At 44.4% G+C, this 20467-nt stretch overlaps 1 protein-coding gene across 2 annotated transcripts in view; it reads left to right on the plus strand.

Moving 5' to 3' along the window:
• The window catches only part of CACNA1S (calcium voltage-gated channel subunit alpha1 S), a 2360423-nt gene that overhangs the window by 1002285 nt on the left and 1337671 nt on the right, over positions 1-20467 (plus strand). The gene's annotated exons all lie outside the window — the stretch shown is intronic.

The raw sequence follows: 20467 nt of genomic DNA on the forward strand, positions 1-20467 counted from the left end.
TTTTTAAATTTCAGCTGCCCTTCGAATAAACTGAGCAGATGCCCTGTCATTGTCATGGCCACTCTACTTTATTTATATGGGCCTAAGCACAAATGAACCTTTATTGTTGTTCTGTCCTCTCTACAAGGTACCCTGAGGTGAGTGCATAGTCTGACATTCAGCTAAACCAATCTACTGTGGTCCAATAACTCTATCCAGTTTATATTCAGGAAAACTAGAAGCAATATACAACAAGGAATCAACGATGTATGCAAGTAACACAGAAATACATGTAACAAATGGCTGAACAGTGTATAAAATACATGTGTTGCTATCCAATCTTATAATTGCTGCTGACTAAAGCAGGAGGGAGAGTCAAGGGTATTTAATGGCTGCAAACACTATCATGAAATGGGATAAAATGGTGGATGACCTCTGTCTGACGGTCCATGAAGAAAACGAGCTCCGCTTTCCCACAATGCACCATTACAGAGAGTAGAGAGGAGATGGAGAGTGCAGAGGGACAAAACCAGTGCCAATAATCAAATTTAACCCCCAGATGGAGCCTGGGTACTGCTAACAACAACTCAGTAATAGGACTCGCTCACACTAGTGTGTAACTCAATCAAGTGCAATGTGAGAAAAAAGGGACTGCTCTCACACTAATGTTATTCAGTCAAGCAGAGCAGAGCTGCTTATTTATTAAGCTATATTCGGCCTGAGGAAAAAACATCATACAGTGAACGGGCGCATAAATCGGATGAGACTCAGCTATTCAAGTCTATGGCTGCGAGAAAAAAATCAGATGCTACAAGGACCATCCTAGTGATATCCGATTTTTTATGGATAGATTACTATTCCGTAGCATAGGACAATGTAAATGATTGTAAATTACTTGTAGCTTCTGATTAAACAAACAGATTACATACGGAAAGTACAAGGACAGCAATCTGATGAAAAGTGAGAAAAAAATCATCCTACTCTTCTGGATGAAAATTGGACCAATTTTTTTTTTATGCGCTAGTGGTCTTCAGGGGTACTTCAGCAGCACTCTATATACAGTTTTCAGCTACAATAGTATGCTGTATACAGGAGTAGAGTTGAGCGCGGTTCGCGGTTCGAGGTTCTCCAGTTCGCGGCTCGAGTGATTTTGGGGGCTGTTCTAGATCGAACTAGAACTCGAGCTTTTTGCTAAAGCTCGATAGTTCTAGATATGTTCGAGAACGGTTCTAGCAGCAAAAAGACAAGCTAATTACTAGCTGGCTTTCCGCTGTAATAGTGTAAGTCACTCTATTATGAAATTTCAGTGTATAGTGTGCGGGAACAGCGCATTCAGATCACTGCTGTTTGGATAATGGCGATCGCCATTTTTTTTTTTTTCTTGTCTTCCTTCCCTAAGCGCGCGCGTGTAGTGGGGCGGGCCAGCATGTCAGCCAATCCCAGACACACACACAGCTAAGTGGACTTTTAGCCAGAGAAGCAACGGCATGTGTGATAGGATGTCCATGTGACATGTCCCTGCATTATAAAAATGAGTATCTGCCCGTCCGGACGCCATTATCTGCCTTCTGCGTCTGGGTGTCAGACACCGCTGGCGTAGCTCCTGTCTCTGATACTGCTGTGTACGCTCTGTACACAGCGCTATACAGAATAGGGATAGAAGTTTCTATTAGTCCTTTTAAGGGCTAATACCGGCAGGGTCAGAGCCATAGGTGACAGTCAGGGCCGTGATAGCAGATTTTAACAGCTACACAAGATGACAGTGTCTGTGTAGCTAAGGTCAGGGATTTCCTCGATGCATTTCCCCATTAAGAGGGATAGAAAGGGAGGCTTCCTATCCTCTACCCAGACCAACAACCCTGCCACTGTACCCTCCTGCCCTTTGCACACTCAAACTCATTGTTACTAAGCCATTATACTAGCAAACACTGAGGAAACTTAGTGGCATCCTAAACGTGGCTGTTGGACTTCTGTATTGTCCCACTAGTGCAAAGATATTTGCAGCACGTCTGCCTGCTTTGCACAGTCAAACTCATTGTTACAAAGTCATTATAATACCAAACACTAAGGAAACTTAGTGGCATCCTAAAAGTGGCTGTTGGACTTCTGTATTGTCCCACTAGTGCAAAGATATTTGCAGCACGTCTGCCTGCATTGCACACTCAAACTCATTGTTACTAAGCCATTATACTAGCAAACACTGAGGAAACTTAGTGGCATCCTAAACGTGGCTGTTGGACTTCTGTATTGTCCCACTAGTGCAAAGATATTTGCAGCACGTGTGCCTGCATTGCACACTCAAACTCATTGTTACTAAGCCATTATAGTAGCAGACACTGAGGAAACTTATTGGCACTCCTTCCTCTGCCCTCTCCCCCCAACCTCGCACAACCGAAATGTGAGCAAGCTCTCACTCATCTGCTGAGTCTTCCATGCCCATCGCCAGTTCATCCTCCATTTCTTCATGGGCTCCTGCACCTTCCTCAACACTTTTTGCTGATACTATGCGCCCTTGTTAATCCCTCTCCCCCACCATGACTGCCACCTAGGTGCCGCTGACCATCTGGACCTCGTAGATCTTGTTATCCCTTCCGCATATGACTCCTCCTGTACTTCCTCCCCTTCCTCTTGTCCCAACACCTGACTCCGAATAATGCTTACAGTGTGCTCCATCATGTAGATGACCAGAATTGTCACGCTAAGAATGGCATTGCCAGTGCTAAACATCTTCGTCGACATTTGTAAACTGTGCAGAAGGGTGCATAGGTCCTTGATCTGACACCACTCCAGCAGCGTGATCTGCACCACCTCTGGATCAAGTTAGGCCAGGCTATATGTCATATTGCAGCAGGGTTCGGCGGTGCTGCCACAAACGCTGCAACATGTGCAGAGTCAAATTCCTGCGTGTCGGCACATCGCATTTCAGGCGTTTAACCACCAGACCTAAAGACTTCTGTAGCGACGAAAGTTGTTGAGCTGCTCTGTGCGAACGATGGAAGTGAGCACATAGCGAGCGTGCCCGCTGCACAAGGCCATGTAGGCCGGGATGGTGTTTTAAAAATTGCTGGAGAATTAGATTCAACACGTGAGCCATACAAGGCACGTGTGTCACATTGCCCTGACGATGGCCCGCAGCCAGGTTTGCATCATTGCCGCACACTGCGGTTAAGTCATCAACGGAGTACGCTCCGTCAATTTGTACTCCAGTCGCCAGGTGACAACGTGTTCCTATCATGCATAGTGCTGATGATGGGAGAGGAGTCGATGGCAGCGGCGCAGGTGGACGCAGGTTATGCTCACCCACTGGGATGCGTTACCTTGACATATGCAGAACCAATGGCTGAATGCAGGTGGTGGGTATCTCACAGATGAAGTACCATCATTCAGCTACAACCAATGGGAAGACACCACACCCTTTTTTAGGCCCCTCCTGTCTGAAGACCACTGCCAGACATAGCTATGAACCTCTGGTTACTGTTACCCCCAGTTTAGTTTTATGAGTTTGTGTGCTTGTTACCTGACTACTTTTCCTGCTTGCTGTTTAGGTACCTCATTGGCCGATTTGCATTTCACCTCTGCTTGTTTTCTGATTAAGTCCTGTCCCCCCCATTCTGTTCCTCTTCCTCAATTAATGTTTTGACCCTGCATGACTACTATTCTCTGGAACTGCAGCCTTCCACAGGTATTGATCAACTTGGGCCCTGTGTCATTCAACATCACTATATAGGGATTTAAGGGTTTCAGGGTTCTGGGGGTCCAGCTTGGTGAGTGGGTTCCCTCTAGCCTATCCTTTACAGCCCGTCTGAGTGTGTCGATCCAGGCAGGCGTTACACCGTGCCCTCGACAGAAGGACATGTAGGCCGGGATAGTGTTTTAAAAATTGCTGGAGATTCGGATTCAACACGTGAGCCATACAAGGCACGTGTGTCACATTGCCCTGAAGAAGGGCCGCAGACTGTTTAGCATCATTGTCGCACCCGGCATTCCCTGGCTGCTGGTTGAGTGGAGACAACCATTGATGAAACTCGGTCTCACTCTACAGAGCTAACCGTCCACAACTCCTCAGCGGTGTCTCGCATTTCCCCTACATTTCAAAGTAAATATTTGACCGCCTGATGGCCTTGAGCTCTGCTGCCAGCATAGTAAGGAGGTGTGTGGGATTCCTTGGGCGCAGTTACAAGGAAGGGTGGCCTGACCACACAGGGTTTGGGCTGAGGTGCAGGAACAACACGAGCTTGATGAGGCAGAAGCAGTGGAGGAACTTGTACATACAGAGGAAGGATTGAAACACACAACTCGTGGGGACGAAAAGACTTGTACAGCAGACCCTTCTCCATCTCTCACCATAGTTACCCAGTGCCCAGTCAGCGACATGTAACGCCCCTGTCCATGCTTACTGTTCCAAGTATCTGTGGTGAAATGCACCCTGTCACACACAGAGTTTCTCAAGGAAGCGGTGATGTTGTGTGCGACCTGCTGTGTTAGCGCGGGCACCCCTTTCTTGGAGAAGGAGTGGCAAATGGCCATCGGCTCTTGGGGCACTGCAATGGGCATAAGGTCTCGAAAATCCTCGGTGACAAAGGGGTGTAAAGGCAGCCTTTCTGTAGCCAACAAGTTTGAGATGCTGAAACTAAACCTCTTAGGCATGTCATGCACTTCGAAAATCATGTAAAAAACAGCGAGGGGACTCCAACCACAGTCTCACTCGTTTCCACTAATTGGGCCACACACACCCCACTTGACCGGCATCAGTTGACCCCCATTTTCAAGATGAAAAAGATGCTTTGCATGAAGCACTCTCAAAAATACGCATGCCTTTCGCCTCCCCTGGATGACCAAGGGGAAGAAAAGTCCTCTGAGAGCCATGATTTGTTCATCTTGGTTCTTTTACAAACACAGCGAGGGGACTCCAACCACAGTCTCCCTCGTTTCCACTAATTGGGCCACACACACCCCACTTGACTGGCATCAGTTGACCCCCATTTTCAAGATGAAAAAGATGATTTGCATGAAGCACTCTCAAAAATACGAATGGGTTTCGCCTCCCCTGGCTGACCCAGGGGAAGAAAAGTCCTCTGAGAGGCATGACTTGTTCATCTTGGTTCTTTTAGAAACACAGCAAGGGGACTCCAACCACAGTCTCCCTCGTTTCCACTAATTGGGCCACACACACCCCACTTGACTGGCATCAGTTGATCCCCTTTTCAAAATGAAAAAGATGCTTTGCATGAAGCACTCTCAAAAATACGCGTGCCTTTCGCCTCCCCTGGCTGACCCAGGGGAAGAAAAGTCGTCTGAGAGCCATGACTAGAGTTGAGCGCGGTTTGTGGTTCGAGGTTCTCCAGTTCGCGGCTCGAGTGATTTTGGGGGCTGTTCTAGATAGAACTAGAACTCGAGCTTTTTGCTAAAGCTCGATAGTTCTAGATACGTTCGAGAACGGTTCTAGCAGCAAAAAGATCAGCTAATTACTAGCTGGCTTTCCGCTGTAATAGTGTAAGTCACTCTGTGACTCACACTATTATGAAATTTCAGTGTATAGTGTGTGGGAACAGCGCATTCAGATCACTGCTGTATGGATAATGGCGATCGCCATTTTTTTTTTTTTCCTTGTCTTCCTTCCCTAAGCGCGCGCGTGTAGTGGGGCGGGCCAGCATGTCAGCCAATCCCAGACACACACACAGCTAAGTGGACTTTTAGCCAGAGAAGCAACGGCATGTGTGATAGGATGTCCATGTCACATGTCCCTGCATTATAAAACCGGACATTTTCCTCCAGCACGCCATTATCTGCCTTCTGCGTCCTTGGTGTCAGTCATCACTGGCGCAGCTCCTATCGCTGATACTGCTGTGTACGCTCCATACACAGCGCTGTACAGCATAGGGATAGCACTTTCTATCAGTCCTTTTAAGGGCTCATACCGGCAGGGTCAGAGCCATAGGTGACAGGTCCGTGAAAACAGAGTTTAACAGCTACACAAGATGACAGCGTCTGTGTAGCTAAGGTCAGGGATTTCCTCGCTGCATTTCCCCATTAGGAGGAATAGAACGGCAGGCTTCCTTTCCTCTACCCAGAGACCCACAACCCTGCCACTGTACCCTCCTGCCCTTTGCACACTCAAACTCATTGTTACTAAGCCATTATACTAGCAAACACTGAGTGAACTTAGTGGCATCCAAAACGTGGCTGTTGGACTTCTGTATCGTCCCACAAGTGCAAAGATATTTGCAGCACCTCTGCCTGCATTGCACACTCAAACTCAATGTTACTAAGCCATTATACTAGCAAACACTGAGTGAACATAGTGGCATCCTAAACGTGGGTGTTGGACTTCTGTATCGTCCCACAAGTGAAAAGATATTTGCAGCACCTCTGCCTGCATTGCACACTCAAACTCATTGTTAATAAGCCATTATACTAGCAAACACTGAGTGAACATAGTGGCATCCTAAACGTGGCTGTTGGACTTCTGTATCGTCCCACAAGTGCAAAGATATTTGCAGCACCTCTGCCTGCATTGCACACTCAAACTCATTGTTAATAAGCCATTATACTAGCAAACACTGAGTGAACTTAGTGGCATCCTAAACGTGGCTGTTGGACTTCTGTATTGTCCCACAAGTATAAAAAGCCATTATACTAGCAAACACTGAGTGAACATAGTGGCATCCTAAACGTGGCTGTTGGACTTCTGTATCGTCCCACAAGTGCAAAGATAATTGCAGCACCTCTGCCTGCATTGCACACTCAAACTCATTGTTACTAAGCCATTATACTAGCAAACACTGAGTGAACTTAGTGGCATCCTAAACGTGGCTGTTGGACTTCTGTATCGTCCCACAAGTGCAAAGATATTTGCAGCACCTCTGACTGCATTGCACACTCAAACTCATTTTTACTAAGCCATTATATTAGAAAACACTGAGTGAACTTAGTGGCATCCTAAACGTGGCTGTTGGACTTCTGTATCGTCCCACAAGTGCAAAGATATTTGCAGCACCTCTGCCTGCATTGCACACTCAAACTCATTTTTACTAAGCCATTATATTAGAAAACACTGAGTGAACTTAGTGGCATCCTAAACGTGGCTGTTGGACTTCTGTATCGTCCCACAAGTGCAAAGATATTTGCAGCACCTCTGCCTGCATTGAACACTCAAACTCATTGTTACTAAGCCATTATACTAGCAAACACTGAGTGAACATAGTGGCATCCTAAACGTGGCTGTTGGACTTCTGTATCGTCCCACAAGTGCAAAGATATTTGCAGCACGTCTGCCTGCATTGCACACTCAAACTCATTGTTAATAAGCCATTATACTAGCAAACACTGAGTGAACTTAGTGGCATCCTAAACGTGGCTGTTGGACTTCTGTATTGTCCCACAAGTATAAAAAGCCATTATACTAGCAAACACTGAGTGAACATAGTGGCATCCTAAACGTGGCTGTTGGACTTCTGTATCGTCCCACAAGTGCAAAGATATTTGCAGAACCTCTGCCTGCATTGCACACTCAAACTCATTGTTACTAAGCCATTATACTAGCAAACACTGAGTGAACTTAGTGACATCCTAATTGGGGCTGTTGGACTTCTGTATCGTCCCACAAGTGCAAAGATATTTGCAGCACCTCTGCCTGCATTGCACACTCAAACTCATTGTTACTAAGCCATTATACTAGCAAACACTGAGTGAACTTAGTGGCATCCTAAACGTGGCTGTTGGACTTCTGTATCGTCCCACAAGTGCAAAGATATTTGCAGCACCTATGCCTGCATTGCACACTCAAACTCATTGTTACTAATCCATTATACTAGCAAACACTGAGTGAACTTAGTGGCATCCTAAACGTGGCTGTTGGACTTCTGTATCGTCCCACAAGTGCAAAGATATTTGCAGCACCTATGCCTGCATTGCACACTCAAACTCATTTTTACTAAGCCATTATATTAGAAAACACTGAGTGAACTTAGTGGCATCCTAAACGTGGCTGTTGGACTTCTGTATCGTCCCACAAGTGCAAAGATATTTGCAGCACCTCTGCCTGCATTGCACACTCAAACTCATTTTTACTAAGCCATTATATTAGAAAACACTGAGTGAACTTAGTGGCATCCTAAACGTGGCTGTTGGACTTCTGTATCGTCCCACAAGTGCAAAGATATTTGCAGCACCTCTGCCTGCATTGCACACTCAAACTCATTGTTACTAAGCCATTATACTAGCAAACACTGAGTGAACATAGTGGCATCCTAAACGTGGCTGATGGACTTCTGTATCGTCCCACAAGTTCAAAGATATTTGCAGCACCTCTGCCTGCATTGAACACTCAAACTCATTGTTACTAAGCCATTATACTAGCAAACACTGAGTGAACATAGTGGCATCCTAAACGTGGCTGTTGGACTTCTGTATCGTCCCACAAGTGCAAAGATATTTGCAGCACGTCTGCCTGCATTGCACACTCAAACTCATTGTTAATAAGCCATTATACTAGCAAACACTGAGTGAACTTAGTGGCATCCTAAACGTGGCTGTTGGACTTCTGTATTGTCCCACAAGTATAAAAAGCCATTATACTAGCAAACACTGAGTGAACATAGTGGCATCCTAAACGTGGCTGTTGGACTTCTGTATCGTCCCACAAGTGCAAAGATATTTGCAGAACCTCTGCCTGCATTGCACACTCAAACTCATTGTTACTAAGCCATTATACTAGCAAACACTGAGTGAACTTAGTGACATCCTAATTGGGGCTGTTGGACTTCTGTATCGTCCCACAAGTGCAAAGATATTTGCAGCACCTCTGCCTGCATTGCACACTCAAACTCATTGTTACTAAGCCATTATACTAGCAAACACTGAGTGAACTTAGTGGCATCCTAAACGTGGCTGTTGGACTTCTGTATCGTCCCACAAGTGCAAAGATATTTGCAGCACCTATGCCTGCATTGCACACTCAAACTCATTGTTACTAATCCATTATACTAGCAAACACTGAGTGAACTTAGTGGCATCCTAAACGTGGCTGTTGGACTTCTGTATCGTCCCACAAGTGCAAAGATATTTGCAGCACCTATGCCTGCATTGCACACTCAAACTCATTTTTACTAAGCCATTATATTAGAAAACACTGAGTGAACTTAGTGGCATCCTAAACGTGGCTGTTGGACTTCTGTATCGTCCCACAAGTGCAAAGATCTTTGCAGCACCTCTGCCTGCATTGCACACTCAAACTCATTGTTACTAAGCCATTATACTAGCAAACACTGAGTGAACATAGTGGCATCCTAAACGTGGCTGTTGGACTTCTGTATCGTCCCACAAGTGCAAAGATATTTGCAGCACCTCTGCCTGCATTGAACACTCAAACTCATTGTTACTAAGCCATTATACTAGCAAACACTGAGTGAACATAGTGGCATCCTAAACGTGGCTGTTGGACTTCTGTATCGTCCCACAAGTGCAAAGATATTTGCAGCACGTCTGCCTGCATTGCACACTCAAACTCATTGTTAATAAGCCATTATACTAGCAAACACTGAGTGAAGTTAGTGGCATCCTAAACGTGGCTGTTGGACTTCTGTATTGTCCCACAAGTATAAAAAGCCATTATACTAGCAAACACTGAGTGAACATAGTGGCATCCTAAACGTGGCTGTTGGACTTCTGTATCGTCCCACAAGTGCAAAGATATTTGCAGAACCTCTGCCTGCATTGCACACTCAAACTCATTGTTACTAAGCCATTATACTAGCAAACACTGAGTGAACTTAGTGGCATCCTAATTGGGGCTGTTGGACTTCTGTATCGTCCCACAAGTGCAAAGATATTTGCAGCACCTCTGCCTGCATTGCACACTCAAACTCACTGTTACTAAGCCATTATACTAGCAAACACTGAGTGAACTTAGTGGCATCATAATTGGGGCTGTTGGACTTCTGTATCGTCCCACAAGTGCAAAGATATTTGCAGCACCTCTGCCTGCATTGCACACTCAAACTCATTGTTACTAATCCATTATACTAGCAAACACTGAGTGAACTTAGTGGCATCCTAAACGTGGCTGTTGGACTTCTGTATCGTCCCACAAGTGCAAAGATATTTGCAGCACCTATGCCTGTATTGCACACTCAAACTCATTTTTACTAAGCCATTATATTAGAAAACACTGAGTGAACTTAGTGGCATCCTAATTGGGGCTGTTGGACTTCTGTATCGTCCCACAAGTGCAAAGATATTTGCAGCACCTCTGCCTGCATTGCACACTCAAACTCATTGTTACTAATCCATTATACTAGCAAACACTGAGTGAACTTAGTGGCATCCTAAACGTGGCTGTTGGACTTCTGTATCGTCCCACAAGTGCAAAGATATTTGCAGCACCTCTGCCTGCATTGCACACTCAAACTCATTTTTACTAAGCCATTATATTAGAAAACACTGAGTGAACTTAGTGGCATCCTAAACGTGGCTGTTGGACTTCTGTATCGTCCCACAAGTGCAAAGATATTTGCAGCACCTCTGCCTGCATTGCACACTCAAACTCATTGTTACTAAGCCATTATACTAGCAAACACTGAGTGAACATAGTGGCATCCTAAACGTGGCTGTTGGACTTCTGTATCGTCCCACAAGTGCAAAGATATTTGCAGCACCTCTGCCTGCATTGAACACTCAAACTCATTGTTACTAAGCCATTATACTAGCAAACACTGAGTGAACATAGTGGCATCCTAAACGTGGCTGTTGGACTTCTGTATCGTCCCACAAGTGCAAAGATATTTGCAGCACGTCTGCCTGCATTGCACACTCAAACTCATTGTTAATAAGCCATTATACTAGCAAACACTGAGTGAACTTAGTGGCATCCTAAACGTGGCTGTTGGACTTCTGTATTGTCCCACAAGTATAAAAAGCCATTATACTAGCAAACACTGAGTGAACATAGTGGCATCCTAAACGTGGCTGTTGGACTTCTGTATCGTCCCACAAGTGCAAAGATATTTGCAGAACCTCTGCCTGCATTGCACACTCAAACTCATTGTTACTAAGCCATTATACTAGCAAACACTGAGTGAACTTAGTGACATCCTAATTGGGGCTGTTGGACTTCTGTATCGTCCCACAAGTGCAAAGATATTTGCAGCACCTCTGCCTGCATTGCACACTCAAACTCATTGTTACTAAGCCATTATACTAGCAAACACTGAGTGAACTTAGTGGCATCCTAAACGTGGCTGTTGGACTTCTGTATCGTCCCACAAGTGCAAAGATATTTGCAGCACCTATGCCTGCATTGCACACTCAAACTCATTGTTACTAATCCATTATACTAGCAAACACTGAGTGAACTTAGTGGCATCCTAAACGTGGCTGTTGGACTTCTGTATCGTCCCACAAGTGCAAAGATATTTGCAGCACCTATGCCTGCATTGCACACTCAAACTCATTTTTACTAAGCCATTATATTAGAAAACACTGAGTGAACTTAGTGGCATCCTAAACGTGGCTGTTGGACTTCTGTATCGTCCCACAAGTGCAAAGATCTTTGCAGCACCTCTGCCTGCATTGCACACTCAAACTCATTGTTACTAAGCCATTATACTAGCAAACACTGAGTGAACATAGTGGCATCCTAAACGTGGCTGTTGGACTTCTGTATCGTCCCACAAGTGCAAAGATATTTGCAGCACCTCTGCCTGCATTGAACACTCAAACTCATTGTTACTAAGCCATTATACTAGCAAACACTGAGTGAACATAGTGGCATCCTAAACGTGGCTGTTGGACTTCTGTATCGTCCCACAAGTGCAAAGATATTTGCAGCACGTCTGCCTGCATTGCACACTCAAACTCATTGTTAATAAGCCATTATACTAGCAAACACTGAGTGAAGTTAGTGGCATCCTAAACGTGGCTGTTGGACTTCTGTATTGTCCCACAAGTATAAAAAGCCATTATACTAGCAAACACTGAGTGAACATAGTGGCATCCTAAACGTGGCTGTTGGACTTCTGTATCGTCCCACAAGTGCAAAGATATTTGCAGAACCTCTGCCTGCATTGCACACTCAAACTCATTGTTACTAAGCCATTATACTAGCAAACACTGAGTGAACTTAGTGGTATCCTAAACGTGGCTGTTGGACTTCTGTATCGTCCCACAAGTTCAAAGATATTTGCAGCACCTATGCCTGCATTGCACACTCAAACTCATTGTTACTAAGCCATTATACTAGCAAACACTGAGTGAACTTAGTGGCATCCTAATTGGGGCTGTTGGACTTCTGTATCGTCCCACAAGTGCAAAGATATTTGCAGCACCTCTGCCTGCATTGCACACTCAAACTCATTGTTACTAAGCCATTATACTAGCAAACACTGAGTGAACTTAGTGGCATCCTAAACGTGGCTGTTGGACTTCTGTATCGTCCCACAAGTTCAAAGATATTTGCAGCACCTATGCCTGCATTGCACACTCAAACTCATTGTTACTAAGCCATTATAGTAGCAAACACTGAGTGAACATAGTGGCATCCTAAACGTGGCTGTTGGACTTCTGTATCGTCCCACAAGTGCAAAGATATTTGCAGCACCTCTGCCTGCATTGCACACTCAAACTCATTGTTACTAAGCCATTATACTAGCAAACACTGAGTGAACATAGTGGCATCCTAAACGTGGCTGTTGGACTTCTGTATCGTCCCACAAGTGCAAAGATATTTGCAGCACGTCTGCCTGCATTGCACACTCAAACTCATTGTTACTAAGCCATTATACTAGCAAACACTGAGTGAACATAGTGGCATCCTAAACGTGGCTGTTGGACTTCTGTATCGTCCCACAAGTGCAAAGATTTTTGCAGCACCTCTGCCTGCATTGCACACTCAAACTCATTGTTACTAAGCCATTATACTAGCAAACACTGAGTGAACTTAGTGGCATCCTAATTGGGGCTGTTGGACTTCTGTATCGTCCCACAAGTGCAAAGATATTTGCAGCACCTCTGCCTGCATTGCACACTCAAACTCATTGTTACTAAGCCATTATACTAGCAAACACTGAGTGAACTTAGTGGCATCCTAAATGTGGCTGTTGGACTTCTGTATCGTCCCACAAGTGCAAAGATATTTGCAGCACCTATGCCTGCATTGCACACTCAAACTCATTATTACTAATCCATTATACTAGCAAACACTGAGTGAACTTAGTGGCATCCTAAACGTGGCTGTTGGACTTCTGTATCGTCCCACAAGTGCAAAGATATTTGCAGCACCTCTGCCTGCATTGCACACTCAAACTCATTTTTACTAAGCCATTATATTAGAAAACACTGAGTGAACTTAGTGGCATCCTAAACGTGGCTGTTGGACTTCTGTATCGTCCCACAAGTGCAAAGATATTTGCAGCACCTCTGCCTGCATTGTACACTCAAACTCATTGTTACTAAGCCATTATACTAGCAAACACTGAGTGAACATAGTGGCATCCTAAACGTGGCTGTTGGACTTCTGTATCGTCCCACAAGTGCAAAGATATTTGCAGCACCTCTGCCTGCATTGCACACTCAAACTCATTGTTACTAAGCCATTATACTAGCAAACACTGAGTGAACATAGTGGCATCCTAAACGTGGCTGTTGGACTTCTGTATCGTCCCACAAGTGCAAAGATATTTGCAGCACGTCTGCCTGCATTGCACACTCAAACTCATTGTTACTAAGCCATTATACTAGCAAACACTGAGTGAACATAGTGGCATCCTAAACGTGGCTGTTGGACTTCTGTATCGTCCCACAAGTGCAAAGATTTTTGCAGCACCTCTGCCTGCATTGCACACTCAAACTCATTGTTACTAAGCCATTATACTAGCAAACACTGAGTGAACTTAGTGGCATCCTAAACGTGGCTGTTAGACTTCTGTATTGTCCCACAAGTGCAAAAAGCCATTATACTAGCAAACACTGAGTGAACATAGTGGCATCCTAAACGTGGCTGTTGGACTTCTGTATCGTCCCACAAGTGCAAAAAGCCATTATACTAGCAAACACTGAGTGAACATAGTGGCATCCTAAACGTGGCTGTTGGACTTCTGTATCGTCCCACAAGTGCAAAGATATTTGCAGCACCTCTGCCTGCATTGCACACTCAAACTCATTGTTACTAAGCCATTATACTAGCAAACACTGAGTAAACTTAGTGGCATCCTAAACGTGGCTGTTGGACTTCTGTATCGTCCCACAAGTGCAAAGATATTTGCAGCACCTCTGCCTGCATTGCACACTCAAACTCATTGTTACTAAGCCATTATACTAGCAAACACTGAGTGAACGTAGTGGCATCCTAAACGTGGCTGTTGGACTTCTGTATCGTCCCACAAGTGCAAAGATATTTGCAGCATCTATGCCTGCATTGCACACTCAAACTCATTGTTACTAAGCCATTATACTAGCAAACACTGAGTGAACTTAGTGGCATCCTAAACGTGGCTGTTGGACTTCTGTATCGTCCCACAAGTGCAAAGATATTTGCAGCACCTCTGCCTGCGTTGCACACTCAAACTCATTGTTACTAAGCCATTATACTAGCAAACACTGAGTGAACTTAGTGGCATCCTAAACGTGGCTGTTGGACTTCTGTATCGTCCCACAAGTGCAAAGATATTTGCAGCACCTCTGCCTGCATTGCACACTCAAACTCATTGTTACTAAGCCATTATACTAGCAAACACTGAGTGAACATAGTGGCATCCTAAACGTGGCTGTTGGACTTCTGTATCGTCCCACAAGTGCAAAGATACAAACACATTGTTACTAACCCATTATACTAGCAAACACGGAGTGAACTTATTGGCATCCTAAACGTGGCTGTTGGACTTCTGTATCGTCCCACAAGTGCAAAGATATTTGCAGCACCTCTGCCTGCATTGCACACTCAAACTCATTGTTACTAAGCCATTATACTAGCAAACACTGAGTGAACATAGTGGCATCCTAAACGTGGCTGTTGGACTTCTGTATCGTCCCACATGTGCAAAGATATTTGCAGCACGTCTGCCTGCATTGCACACTCAAACTCATTGTTACTAAGCCATTATACTAGCAAACACTGAGAGAACTTAGTGGCATCCTAAACGTGGCTGTTGGACTTCTGTATCGTCCCACAAGTGCAAAGATATTTGCAGCACCATTGCCTGCATTGCACACTCAAACTCATTGTTACTAAGCCATTATACTAGCAAACACTGAGTGAACTTAGTGGCATCTTAATTGGGGCTGTTGGACTTCTGTATCGTCCCACAAGTGCAAAGATATTTGCAGCACCTCTGCCTGCATTGCACACTCAAACTCATTGTTACTAAGCCATTATACTAGCAAACACTGAGTGAACTTAGTGGCATCCTAAACGTGGCTGTTGGACTTCTGTTTCGTCCCACAAGTGCAAAGATATTTGCAGCACCTCTGCCTGCATTACACACTCAAACTCATTGTTACTAAGCCATTATACTAGCAAACACTGAGTGAACATAGTGGCATCCTAAACGTGGCTGTTGGACTTTTGTATCGTCCCACAAGTGCAAAGATATTTGCAGCACGTCTGTCTGCATTGCACACTCAAACTCATTGTTAATTAGCCATTATACTAGCAAACACTGAGTAAACATAGTGGCATCCTAAACGTGGCTGTTGGACTTCTGTATCGCCCCACAAGTGCAAAGATATTTGCAGCACCACTGCCTGCATTGCACACTCAAACTCATTGTTACTAAGCCATTATACTAGCAAACACTGAGTGAACATAGTGACATCCTAAACGTGGCTGTTGGACTTCTGTATCGTCCCACAAGTGCAAAGATATTTGCAGCACCTCTGCCTGCATTGCACACTCAAATTCATTGTTACTAAGTCATTATACTAGCAAACACTGAGTGAACATAGTGGCATCCTAAACGTGGCTGTTGGACTTCTGTATCGTCCCACAAGTGCAAAGATATTTGCAGCACCATTGCCTGCATTGCACACTCAAACTCATTGTTACTAAGCCATTATACTAGCAAACACTGAGTGAACATAGTGGCATCCTAATCGTGGCTGTTGGACTTCTGTATCGTCCCACAAGTGCAAAGATATTTGCAGCATCTGTGCCTGCATTGCACACTCAAACTCATTGTTACTAAGCCATTATACTAGCAAACACTAAGTGAACATAGTGGCATCCTAAACGTGGCTGTTGGACTTCTGTATCGTCCCACAAGTGCAAAGATATTTGCAGCACCTCTGCCTGCATTGCACACTCAAACTCCTTGTCACTAAGCCATTATACTAGCAAACACTGAGTGAACATAGTGGCATCCTAAACGTGGCTGTTGGACTTCTGTATCGTCCCACAAGTGCAAAGATATTTGCAGCACGTCTGCCTGCATTGCACACTCAAACTCATTGTTACTAAGCCATTATACTAGCAAACACTGAGTGAACATATTGGCATCCTAAACGTGGCTGTTGGACTTCTGTATCGTCCCACAAGTGCAAAGATTTTTGCAGCACCTCTGCCTGCATTGCACACTCAAACTCATTGTTACTAAGCCATTATACTAGCAAACACTGAGTGAACTTAGTGGCATCCTAAACGTGGCTGTTAGACTTCTGTATTGTCCCACAAGTGCAAAAAGCCATTATACTAGCAAACACTGAGTGAACATAGTGGCATCCTAAACGTGGCTGTTGGACTTCTGTATCGTCCCACAAGTGCAAAGATATTTGCAGCACCTCTGCCTGCATTGCACACTCAAACTCATTGTTACTAAGCCATTATACTAGCAAACACTGAGTGAACATAGTGGCATCCTAAACATGGCTGTTGGACTTCTGTATCGTCCCACAAGTGCAAAGATACAAACACATTGTTACTAAGCCATTATACTAGCAAACACTGAGTTAACTTAGTGGCATCCTAAACGTGGCTGTTGGACTTCTGTATTGTCCCACAAGTGCAAAGATATTTGCAGCACCTCTGCCTGCATTGCACACTCAAACTCATTGTTACTAAGCCATTAAACTAGCAAACACTGAGTAAACTTAGTGGCATCCTAAACGTGGCTGTTGGACTTCTGTATCGTCCCACAAGTGCAAAGATATTTGCAGCACCTCTGCCTGCATTGCACACTCAAACTCATTGTTACTAAGCCATTATACTAGCAAACACTGAGTGAACGTAGTGGCATCCTAAACGTGGCTGTTGGACTTCTGTATCGTCCCACAAGTGCAAAGATATTTGCAGCATCTATGCCTGCATTGCACACTCAAACTCATTGTTACTAAGCCATTATACTAGCAAACACTGAGTGAACTTAGTGGCATCCTAAACGTGGCTGTTGGACTTCTGTATCGTCCCACAAGTGCAAATATATTTGCAGCACCTCTGCCTGCATTGCACACTCAAACTCATTGTTACTAAGCCATTATACTAACAAACACTGAGTGAACTTAGTGGCATCCTAAACGTGGCTGTTGGACTTCTGTATCGTCCCACAAGTGCAAAGATATTTGCAGCACCTCTGCCTGCATTGCACACTCAAACTCATTGTTACTAAGCCATTATACTAGCAAACACTGAGTGAACATAGTGGCATCCTAAACGTGGCTGTTGGACTTCTGTATCGTCCCACAAGTGCAAAGATACAAACACATTGTTACTAAGCCATTATACTAGCAAACACTGAGTGAACTTAGTGGCATCCTAAACGTGGCTGTTGGACTTCTGTATCGTCCCACAAGTGCAAAGATATTTGCAGCACCTCTGCCTGCATTGCACACTCAAACTCATTGTTACTAAGCCATTATACTAGCAAACACTGAGTGAACTTATTGGCATCCTAAACGTGGCTGTTGGACTTCTGTATCGTCCCACAAGTGCAAAGATATTTGCAGCACCTCTGCCTGCATTGCACACTCAAACTCATTGTTACTAAGCCATTATACTAGCAAACACTGAGTGAACATAGTGGCATCCTAAACGTGGCTGTTGGACTTCTGTATCGTCCCACAAGTGCAAAGATATTTGCAGCACGTCTGCCTGCATTGCACACTCAAACTCATTGTTACTAAGCCCTTATACTAGCAAACACTGAGTGAACATAGTGGCATCCTAAACGTGGCTGTTGGACTTCTGTATCGTCCCACAAGTGCAAAGATATTTGCAGCACCTCTGCCTGCATTGCACACTCAAACTCATTGTAACTAAGCAATTATACTAGCAAACACTGAGTGAACATAGTGGCATCCTAAACGTGGCTGTTGGACTTCTGTATGGTCCCACAAGTGCAAAGATATTTGCAGCACCATTGCCTGCATTGCACACTCAAACTCATTGTTACTAAGCCATTATGCTAGCAAACACTGAGTGAACTTAGTGACATCCTAATCGTGGCTGTTGCACTTCTGTATCGTCCCACAAGTGCAAAGATATTTGCAGCACCTCTGCCTGCATTGCACACTCAAACTCATTGTAACTAAGCAATTATACTAGCAAACACTGAGTGAACATAGTGGCATCCTAAACGTGGCTGTTGGACTTTTGTATCGTCCCACAAGTGCAAAGATATTTGCAGCATGTCTGTCTGCATTGCACACTCAAACTCATTGTTACTAAGCCATTATACTAGCAAACACTGAGTGAACATAGTGGCATCCTAAACGTGGCTGTTGGACTTTTGTATCGTCCCACAAGTGCAAAGATATTTGCAGCACGTCTGTCTGCATTGCACACTCAAACTCATTGTTAATTAGCCATTATACTAGCAAACACTGAGTGAACATAGTGGCATCCTAAACGTGGCTGTTGGACTTCTGTATCGCCCCACAAGTGCAAAGATATTTGCAGCACCACTGCCTGCATTGCACACTCAAACTCATTGTTACTAAGCCATTATACTAGCAAACACTGAGTGAACATAGTGACATCCTAAACGTGGCTGTTGGACTTCTGTATCGTCCCACAAGTGCAAAGATATTTGCAGCACCTCTGCCTGCATTGCACACTCAAATTCATTGTTACTAAGCCGTTATACTAGCAAACACTGAGTGAACATAGTGGCATCCTAAACGTGGCTGTTGGACTTCTGTATCGTCCCACAAGTGCAAAGATATTTGCAGCACCTCTGCCTGCATTGCACACTCAAACTCATTGTTACTAAGCCCTTATACTAGCAAACACTGAGTGAACATAGTGGCATCCTAAACGTGGCTGTTGGACTTCTGTATTGTCCCACAAGTGCAAAGATATTTGCAGCACCTCTGCCTGCATTGCACACTCAAACTCATTGTTACTAAGCCATTATACTAGCAAACACTGGGTGAACATAGTGGCATCCTAAACATGGCTGTTGGACGTCTGTATCGTCCCACAAGTGCAAAGATATTTGCAGCACCATTGCCTGCATTGCACACTCAAACTCATTGTTACTAAGCCATTATACTAGCAAACACTGAGTGAACATAGTGGCATCCTAATCGTGGCTGTTGGACTTCTGTATCGTACCACAAGTGCAAAGACATTTGCAGCATCTATGCCTGCATTGCACACTCAAACTCATTGTTACTAAGCCATTATACTAGCAAACACTGAGTGAACATAGTGGCATCCTAAACGTGGCTGTTGGACTTCTGTATCGTCCCACAAGTGCAAAGATATTTGCAGCACCATTGCCTGCATTGCACACTCAAACTCATTGTTACTAAGCCATTATACTATCAAACACTAAGTGAACTTAGTGGCATCCTAAACGTGGCTGTTGGACTTCTGTATCGTCCCACAAGTGCAAAGATATTTCCAGCACCTCTGCCTGCATTGCACACTCAAACTCATTGTTACTAAGCCATTATACTAGCAAACACTGAGTGAACATAGTGGCATCCAAAACGTGGCTGTTGGACTTCTCTATTGTCCCACAAGTGCAAAGATATTTGCAGCACGTCTGCCTGCATTGCACACTCAAACTCATTGTTACTAAGCCATTATACTAGCAAACACTGAGTGAACATAGTGGCATCCTAAACGTGGCTGTTGGACTTCTGTATCGTCCCACAAGTGCAAAGATATTTGCAGCACCATTGCCTGCATTGCACACTCAAACTCATTGTTACTAAGCCATTATACTAGCAAACACTAAGTGAACTTAGTGGCATCCTAAACGTGGCTGTTGGACTTCTGTATCGTCCCACAAGTGCAAAGATATTTCCAGCACCTCTGCCTGCATTGCACACTCAAACTCATTGTTACTAAGCCATTATACTAGCAAACACTGAGTGAACATAGTGGCATCCAAAACGTGGCTGTTGGACTTCTCTATTGTCCCACAAGTGCAAAGATATTTGCAGCACGTCTGCCTGCATTGCACACTCAAACTCATTGTTACTAAGCCATTATACTAGCAAACACTGAGTGAACATAGTGGCATCCTAAACGTGGCTGTTGGACTTCTGTATCGTC

Source organism: Anomaloglossus baeobatrachus, chromosome 1 (assembly GCF_048569485.1).
Source record: "Anomaloglossus baeobatrachus isolate aAnoBae1 chromosome 1, aAnoBae1.hap1, whole genome shotgun sequence".
NCBI lineage: Eukaryota > Metazoa > Chordata > Amphibia > Anura > Aromobatidae > Anomaloglossus > Anomaloglossus baeobatrachus.